The sequence below is a fragment of the Chinchilla lanigera genome, unplaced genomic scaffold (genome assembly GCF_000276665.1).
Source record: "Chinchilla lanigera isolate Chin_1 unplaced genomic scaffold, ChiLan1.0 scaffold00007, whole genome shotgun sequence".
NCBI classification, from domain to species: Eukaryota; Metazoa; Chordata; class Mammalia; order Rodentia; family Chinchillidae; genus Chinchilla; species Chinchilla lanigera.
This window is the reverse complement of record NW_004955408.1, coordinates 36971902-36981194: the sequence shown is the minus strand read 5'-3', so window position 1 is coordinate 36981194 and position 9293 is coordinate 36971902. Positions and strand designations below refer to the sequence as shown.

The window sequence follows — 9293 nt, the reverse complement described above, 5'->3', positions numbered from 1 at the left end:
CACAAATAAACTATATATGTTAATATTCACTTTTCTTACAAGCAGGAAGTACAGCTGTGTCACTAACTGGTGGGAGCCCTTTCTGAGAAGTGCAAGCTTAGACCATTCCACTGTGGTGCAAACACAGTAAAATATACTCACACCTCCAATGCACAGCCTTCAGGAGACCACTCACACTTTTGGGGTTCATTGCTCAGACAGGAATTGTTCTGTGACACCAAAATATGTAGCCTGCGCCATTCTGAAATTTTACCTAACAATCGTCATCAGAAATCTTTTTGTATTAGTATACACAGAGCTGGCTCAGCCCTTTTCACATTACAGGCGTGTGTGTGACTATTTAATCAGTCCTTACCAGTGACCATTCAGGGCACTGTTTAACACTTTCCTATTGAAAGTAGATGATAAATAATCTGGAATGTATCTAGTTTGCATATATGTAGGTAGATATGTGGTGTCTAGGCCTATACAATGAAATACAAAGAACTGATAAAGGGTAACTATAGAGACAAACTTTACATTGCTGCAGAGTAACCATCGATGACCCACAAGGGAACTGCCTCATTATCTAACATTGTCAGACCCCCTCTGCAGGTTGTTCCAGTAGGATAGCAACAGACAAAATTCAAGTAGTTATAACTCTAACACATGTAACCTTGAACCCTTGCCAGAATGACTATTTAAAAACAACCCAATCTGTGATTTAGGAATTCAAAGAAGAAGTAAAAGAGTGGTGAGATTTGAATATTTTAAACATGGAGCTAATAGAAATAAACACTACATGAATTGCATTTAACACAACCAAATATACACACTGATTATGTACAAATTATAATGCAACTGAAATAGTGAAAAGTTGAAAAAAGGAAATGGGAAGATTTTTTGCCTTCTAATATTTATATCCACATAGCAGGAACTCAATCAAAATTCTCTAAAGACCAATTATAAAAAGAAAAAATAAGTGCAGATTATCAATGTTTTATACTCTGTTTTTGGATTTCTGAGAAACATAAACTTTGGCCAGGTGAGGTAGCACACACCTGTAAACACAACAATCTCAGAGGCTGATGCAGGAGGATCTTAAGGTTGAGCTCTTCCTGGGAAATTTAGGAGATTACACAGGATCAAAATTAAATATTTATAAAATGCTGGGATTGTAATTAAGTGGGAAGTCTCTAAGTTCAACCCCTACTACCATAAAGAAGAGTGGAATAAAGAAAGAAAATGGAACAGAAAAATAAAAAAAAGACAATGATTTGTTAAATACCTACTTGAAATTTAGTAGTTCCTTCATTTTCCCTCATGTTTTTAACATTGAAATCAATAAAATTTAAATGCAATGATTTTATCACAAATTAGCTAAAATTATTGAAATATAAGCAAATTGTATCATAAAAATTAAAATATCTTTATATATCTACCTATCTTTCTATTTGTGTTATGTACATAGACAAAGATGATCTCTGACCTTGTGGTCTCATAAATAATATTCATTTATGAATGCACATGTATAGTTTGGATAATTTTTACTTGTTTGATTATTTCTTATAATTTTCATGAACTTTCTGGAGCTGCTTAAATTGCTTTAAAAGAGTAAGTGCTATTTTACAAAAGTGTGCTTATAAAACTAAAACTCAAACATTTTAAATCATACGAGGGGAATGTAGCCTCACCAGTATTACTATACTAAAGCCAAATCAATAGCCCAATAATAAAAGATTAAGTAAATAAAGCATTATTAAGCACATCAAATGCTGTGCAAAACTTAAATAGAAATTTTGAATCCCATAAGCCACTAAGGAACAATGATAATTACATGACGTTAAGTGGAAAAATGTCAGAGTATAAATTCAATATAATAAATACAACCATTTAAAATACATCAGTAGTTGGAAGATAAGATAGAAAATAGATCAAACTGTTTGGAACTAAAATAGTAGTGATGTGTATGACTATTTTTCTCCTTTTTAATGTTTTTGTAGTGTTGCAGGTAAGGCCTGTTTTTGGCTTGGTCAATAATAAATGATACAAAAGAGTTTATATTAATATTTAAATGCCTGAACTAATCCACATTCATGGTTTTCACAGAATTAATTGCATGTATTCAGGAGCTACTTTTTAGTGGAGTCACGCTGGAAAAAGTAAATACAAAGTCTCCTCTGGTATAATTTAGAGTAGGTCAACAATTTGTTCAAAGAAATCTACTAAGATAACTCATGATTTTTATTATTTAATCTTATGATCTTCTCATTCTATAGTGATAAGAATACATTAGAAATCATTATCCAAGTTTCTCACCAAACTTAAAATTACATGAACCACATCAGAAGTAGTGAGAACTTGTGCTTTGATTTGAAATAGGATCTAGTTTTGATTTTTACTTGTAATATCTTAAGACCTGAGCATTTACTTAATTCAAGTAGATTTTTCATTCAAGATATGGAATAGCATAGCTAATTCTAAATGACTGTGAGTTTCTTTTTTTTTTTTTTTGAGAGTATAACCATTCTGAAAGAGAAGTAAAAAATCTAAGAATTTCTATCACCTGCATAATGCTTGCCTAAAAACATACACTGTTTAGTAGGTCATTATCTCCACAGCCTTGAATCTTGAATTCTGATTTGTTAAAGCTGGACATAACTTATTATTTCTCATAGAACAGTAAAGCTGTTAGCTATGTTATACTTGATTTTTGATTTAATCTCTTGTATGTGTTCTCTTTCATTAGCCAAAACAATTCTTCCAATGGTGCCACACGAACAATGGCAGTTGCAATACAACTTTGCTCCTCGGCTGCTGGTTACAAGCTGCTCCTCCAGTGCAGCTGAGACATTCACTGTGCCTCCTGAGAAACCCACAGAAAATGTGTTGGTATGTACCGCATCTAGGTGGGCAGTTTGATACCTATGCAGAATAGAGGCTCACAACTTGACGGGTGCAAAGGAAAAGGGGAATGGAAGTGAGGACTATGTATCAATCGTATTCACCTACCCAGGGAAGCAAAGAAGGAAACTCAGCCACTGGCTAAACATTTCATCCAAACTCATACATCCAGCTTGTGTCCCTTATGGGCCTTGTTATCCACAACCCTGGCAGAAGTGAGAAATGGAATAGCTGCAGTGTTTTTCTTTAATAGATTTCCTTGAGGCTATATTCCTATAGAATTTAGCAAATCAAAAATAGCACTTTTCAACAACCCCTTTGTGTACCACTTGCCTGCTTCCCAAAGATAGCATTGATAAATCACACCACACAGGAAAGTCCTGGGCGGGAAGTTGGAGGGGGGGGATGGTGAAATCTTATACTTCACATTTATAGGAAAACTTCTTAATATTTGTTTTATTCAAGTCATTGCATCATTTTTTAAAAAACTAGAAACCATGATAGGGTAGGTAGGATTGTTTTCGTATTAGGTAATCTGATTGCTATCTGTCTGCATTAGAAAGAATTCCTGAAGCCAGCTGCAGAAAATAAAGTACAGTTATGGAGTGGGGCAAATGTAACACTATTTTACATAATGAGAGAAAGGGTGCTTTTAGTGAAGTTTCTAATTTTATGAGTGTTTCCCAGAATACTTATACAAACGGGAAACACTGACTTCCTGTTCACCTATACTAAGAAGTCTTCTGAAAAAATAGATGCCTTAGAATGGTGCAGAGTGATTCTGCAATTAATACTGCACATGAAAAAGAATACATATCACACTGGTGTTGGCTTGAGTATTCAAAGACTACAAGTAGACTTAAAGAGACATTTTTGCCTTACAACAGAAATCCTTGTTCTACCAGAGCCAAAGTAACAGGATACTCAGTCAATCAATATTTCTCACTAATACACTGATACACATAGTACCTTCAGCAGAAAAAGAAAGACATATCTAGTTTAAATCAATTAGAAAAACTGAAACAAAACAGCAACAACAAACACCACAACTTTATAAGTAAGGCAGCAAAGGGACAAAAAATCATTTCACTTGGAACTAGGGATACGATTTCTACCTCAAGCTCAGCTGCTAATAATAAATTGGCTGGATTTGAATAAATAACTAATCATAGCGCCAAAGGATTTTCATGACTAAAAAATGCACATCATAGGTTATCTTGACCTTCAAGCAGCGTATTTCTCCAGCCTCAGTCCAGTTCACACTGAACATGAGAGTGCATCATACCCAGTATACGGATAACTTCTGCTTGGTAAGGACAATGTGCTTAAAAGTTCTTTGCTTTCAAACTGTGTTCTCTAGCCCAGCACATTGGTCACATTTGGGAGCTTCTTAAAAATGCGTAATGTTAAGTGAAACAAGTTAGACACAAAAGCATAAAAATCACACTGTGTTTTTACACAATAAATGCAAATAATAAAGAAAGAGCAAAACAAAAGACAATGGGGAGTAGAGGCATAGAACTTCCTGCAATGAAAAGAGGACCAAGAGATGGAGGGAGTGGGGTGGAAGGGAGGGAAAACAGATGAAAAAGGAGTTATGATGTTATACATACACTTATCAATTTTACACAAGGGATGCAAACATTACAGTGCTATAAGCCTGAACTTATAGGACTGAAGGAAGGAAAGAAGGAATGAATGAATGAATGCAGAGCTTCTGGTACTGTTCCAGAACCAATAAACCAGATTAAATTTTAACAGGACCTACATCACAGGCTTTTATGGACCTCACAGCAGAGAGACAGAGGTCAATTTGACTAGAAGGCCTGCCACTTGGCTTTGTTTCACACCCACTGTCCCATGACTGCATCAGGGTGGCTCAATGGCATTTTACTTTCTGATGCTCCACATAGAAACAGGCCTTGAGAGCCATTCCATCTGAGGTAGAAGCCTAGCTCTGGCACTGTGGCATTTGACATTGGCATCTTACATAGCCTAACTGAAGTTTCTGTATAGAAAAGGGAGATCAAAAGCACCTGGTATGGCTACTATAGAGTTTAAAGTAAATGATGTTCTTAAAATGTAGCCTAGAATCTGGTGCATAGCGTATGCTAGGTGAGTGGCAGATCATTAATATCACTGTCATCATTGAATTTTATTTTCATTACCCTGATTATTATACAGATAAGCAGGGATAACGTCATCAGATGTATAACAGATCTCCATCAGCAAATAGATGATATTTATTACCTTCATCCAGTGTATTTCTGGCACAGTCAAGAGGACTAAGTTATAATGTTATCTGGGTTCACAGTATGAAAATTTTCCACTAATACAAGGATTATCTTAGGTCTATGGGACATCGTGGAAATTTGTAAGTGGCTGCTTCTAAAGGAAGATCTACTTAGGGTGCCATCAAACAGCTCTTTCCTAAGGACAAGGCAACAAGTTTGGGAAAAAGTCACCACTCGCACAGATTCACATGGAAAACAGCTTTTGGCCATAAAGACAAAAGTTCAGATTGAGAGAAAACCCAGAGCATTAGCCACTGAGGAAAATGATTGCACTATGTGGAAGGAGTTCAGCTAGGAATTCTGGAAAAGAAAGTGACAGAAAGTTCTTGACATGCATTGTGATATTAGTCGCAGTTAACTGATATATTGTTGATTACTTCAGGGAAATAAGATATAGTGACTTTGTCTCCTAAATGACAGAAATGGAAAACAGACATACATGTTCAAATAATTCCTTCAACTTTACATATTGATGATGCTTCAAAAAAATTAGTTTGCTCATGAAAAATTCAAAGATAAATGAACCATATAAAGCAGGTATCTTTTACTCATCTTTCAGGACATAATGGAGATCACAATACTTAGTTCCAGACACTCATGTCCATGAATGTTTACACTAATTAAACATCATTTCAAAATCAAACATGATGGATGCCCTATCCCACTCTTCTTTGACCTGCATAACAAAAGGTTTTGTATTACATCTGCGAGTCTCATCTGCAATCTCAACCAATTGTGAACTAGCTATGAAAAGCTTGTAACTATTCCAGAGTCAAACTCTGACAAACACAGCAGTCTCCAAGCTGGATGGGAGTAAGGCTTAGAGATCAACAAATGCATCACCTGAGCAGCTGAGTGAGTCATTCTTATCGAAGTCCAGGCAAACAACAGCTGAAGAAAGAAAGTAAACTTAAGAAAGACATCTAGAGACAACACATGTCAAATGAAAGTAAAAAGGTTAAAGTAGTTAAAGATCCTGTCCCCTACTACAGAATTTCCAGGACTATTTGAAATCCCCAATGAACACTGGAAACTCTAGGTCTTCTTTGACTGCAGATGTTTCCAGTTCTTACTATCCTTTGCATCTTGTGCAAGCCTACTACTGCAGGGCAGAGATTCCTTCTCAAAAGCATGCATGTGTAACAGCCTAAAACTGAGAAAATATTTTTCATCTGTTTTATATCTTCTGTAAATGCAAATATGTAAGGCCATTTTTCCTTATTAACTGTTCTCATTACATGAGAATCCAAGTCTGCTGAATGTAAAATATTCTATTCTACATTCCTTTTATTGTATGAAAACTAATTATTAATGAAAAAGTTATTATGCAATGCTTCTTTCCTTAAGTAAGAGCCTCACACACCTGAACAATCATAAAGGCCCTTTATTTGAGATAGTACAGGCATCACATATATAAGTTAATAGAAATCATTTAAGTTCAAGGGAACAGTGCTGCAGCTAAGAAAGGAGACGACCCTGATAGAACCACTTTTATACTCCTATGGTCTCATTGTCAAAATCCTATAATAGGATAAAAGTGGGCCTCAGAGGGAGGGTCAGTGGTGGGAGGAGTGGGAGAGAGACGAACAAGCAGCTGAAGCCAGGACTTTCAGCACATGATAATCAAATACAACCAAATACAAAACTATCTCATTCTCTTCCATACCAAAATACCACTGAGAATAAAATTACCTCATTTTCTTCTAGATCCGTGGCTGACTTTTCTACTAATCCATGGGCCTGCAGATTCTTGTCCCTTATAGGTAGAAATGTTTGGAAAATAATGCACAAAAAAGATCAACTTCATATGCCAAAGAGCTGTTGTCACAGTAGTCTCCCAAGTTCACTTCTCCACACTTCCCTCTTTATTCTCCCCCAAGTGCTTCCTGGAGCTTTTATCCCCGCCTGTTCCTCTCCCTCCAAAATCCAGATACAGTGCAGACTCCTGCACACCTGACCCTGCAGACTCATCTCTGCCCTCTCTCCTTCAGCACTTAGTTTCTGTTTCTCAAGAAAATTGATGGCAGAGTCAATATGCATTAGACAGGGAAAGAGAAATCTAAACTACAGCACTGAGAGGTAAGGAAAATGTTGGAAGGGCCATTTGAAAACACACTGCTTAAAACACATTGCTTTCTCTAGATGCAGTTGCTATAACTATAATCTGATCTTTCATGACTTTGAAATTAAGTGAAACACAGCTTTAAATAGTATAGCTACTATAAACTCTTTTACTAAGCATGATAGTTTGACAATCTAGATTTTTCTTTTTCCCATTAGTTTAGTGGACTTACCATTTTCTTACCTATATATTATTCCTTTTTGTCTTCCTCCTCCCTTTCCTCATTTTTCTTTCACTAATTCCAATGCAGTTATTAATGTTTGACTGGTTACCCATAGCTTGTACCATTAATTTGCTAAAATACATCTCAGCATTACTTCTGGAAAGCAAACTAGATGTGCCTAAATTTTTCTACTTCTTTGCTCCAAATTATATTTTTGATAAAGAAATAAGGGCTGATTGTCTCAGGTCCTACATATGACAAATTTTATACAGGTTCTCAGTGAGCTTGCAGTCTTCTTTATTTCTAGTAGTTATGTCCTATGAAGTTACCACTAACACTGAATAAGCAAATATTGTACCAGTATTCCTGGAAATTCAGGATTACACTCCTTCTAGCCCAGGTCACAATAGTGTTGTCAACTCGTCAGTGCATAAGCTTATTTCAGATATATCCATAGCTATATCCATAGCTATATCATCTACATCTATATCTATACCTACACCTATATTTGATTTATTAGTATTGAACTCACAGTCAACAGCACTATGACCCATCCTGCTCCCAGCTTACCAAGCACAGGTGTTTTCTGTGGGGAGCACATCACAGCCTTCTTCATCTTAGGACCTCAGTAGGCCGGCACTATGGGAGGATCATTTGAAACAGTAAAGCCATCCACAAACTGTGATGACTGCGTTACCAGATAGATCACCTGGAAAACATTTGTTTACAGTAGAAAAGCTGCAGTAATAAGGTAATGTTACCTTGTTTGGCCTCAGCTTGGGAGTGCTTGCGTCAGGCAACTCAAATTTTTACCACTTTGCATTAAGTTGGGGGTTACAAGTACATTTCGTAACCCCCAAATTGTGAGTAAAGCAACACACAAATATAGAATCCAAGAATAATAAAGATCTACTATAATTCCTTTAGAACAAAATACCATCTTTACCTTATACAGATATGGTATGGTTTTTGCCTCAATCGAAATTGTGCTTCATCAGATTTTGAGTCAGGGACTAAGATAACTGAATTACTTCTTGTGCTACATTTCCTGACTCAAAGTTCCTCATGGAAAAGTATGAGACGATTTAGAATATTTTTGCCTGAAGGTAGTTGCCACTTCATACTGTGGAGACCTATTCGTTTTTCTTGTCGCTATCGTTACTGTTACTTTACTCCCAAAGTGAAAAGAGGCCGCAAGTTCATGATTTCAAACTGGGCTGTTGCAGGCAGCAGCAAGTCTTGAGATTAGAGGCAACATATTTATCTGAGTTTTGCTACTATAATAAAATGTTTGAAGTTGATTACCTTTATAATGTAGAAAAAGTTATTTGGCTTACTGTTGTAGTCTGAAAGTTGGATTGTGTGGCTTCTCCGACTCAGCGTCTGGGGAGGGACTAAGGGTGGATGACGTCACTGCAGGGTCCATGTGGGAGTGAGCGATCACATTCTCAGGCTGGCAGTTGGAGAGGAACTGGGGCTAATATGCCCCCGGTTGACCTAACGACCTTTTACTAGGTGCCACCTCTTAAAGGTTTCACATCTACTTCTGACAACACCACACTGAGGACCAAGCTCTTGGAGCATGAAATCATGTGGTACAAACTCAAAACCACATTGAAACCACAGCAGGCAACAAAAGTGCTGAGTCCAATGAGCCCCTCAAGCATGTGGAAGAGTATAGCGTTTTGTTTTTTGTCTTGTGTTAAAGTAGTTATTAATAAAATGGCAATGCAACTGAAAGAAACAGGGAAATAGGAACTTTGTGTGGCTGGAAGGAATGTTCGATACAACATCTACAGAAGATGTTTCTTCCTCTCTAATTTTAGTGACA

General features: G+C 36.5%; 1 long non-coding RNA gene across 3 annotated transcripts in view; it reads right to left on the bottom strand.

Annotated features, from left to right (window-relative positions):
* The window catches only part of LOC102029592, a 27113-nt gene extending 18237 nt beyond the window's left edge, over positions 1-8876 (bottom strand). For 2 of the 3 annotated variants that reach the window (XR_259735.1, XR_001232071.1), the window contains exons 1-2: positions 8800-8876; positions 8033-8171 (exon numbers count right to left, since the gene is read on the bottom strand). This is a non-coding gene — a long non-coding RNA (uncharacterized LOC102029592). Of the gene's footprint in view, positions 1-6869; positions 6934-8032; positions 8172-8799 lie in introns of those variants that run through there. The other variant, XR_001232070.1, reaches the window with a different exon arrangement.
* Between the last annotated feature and the right edge of the window lie 417 nt (positions 8877-9293).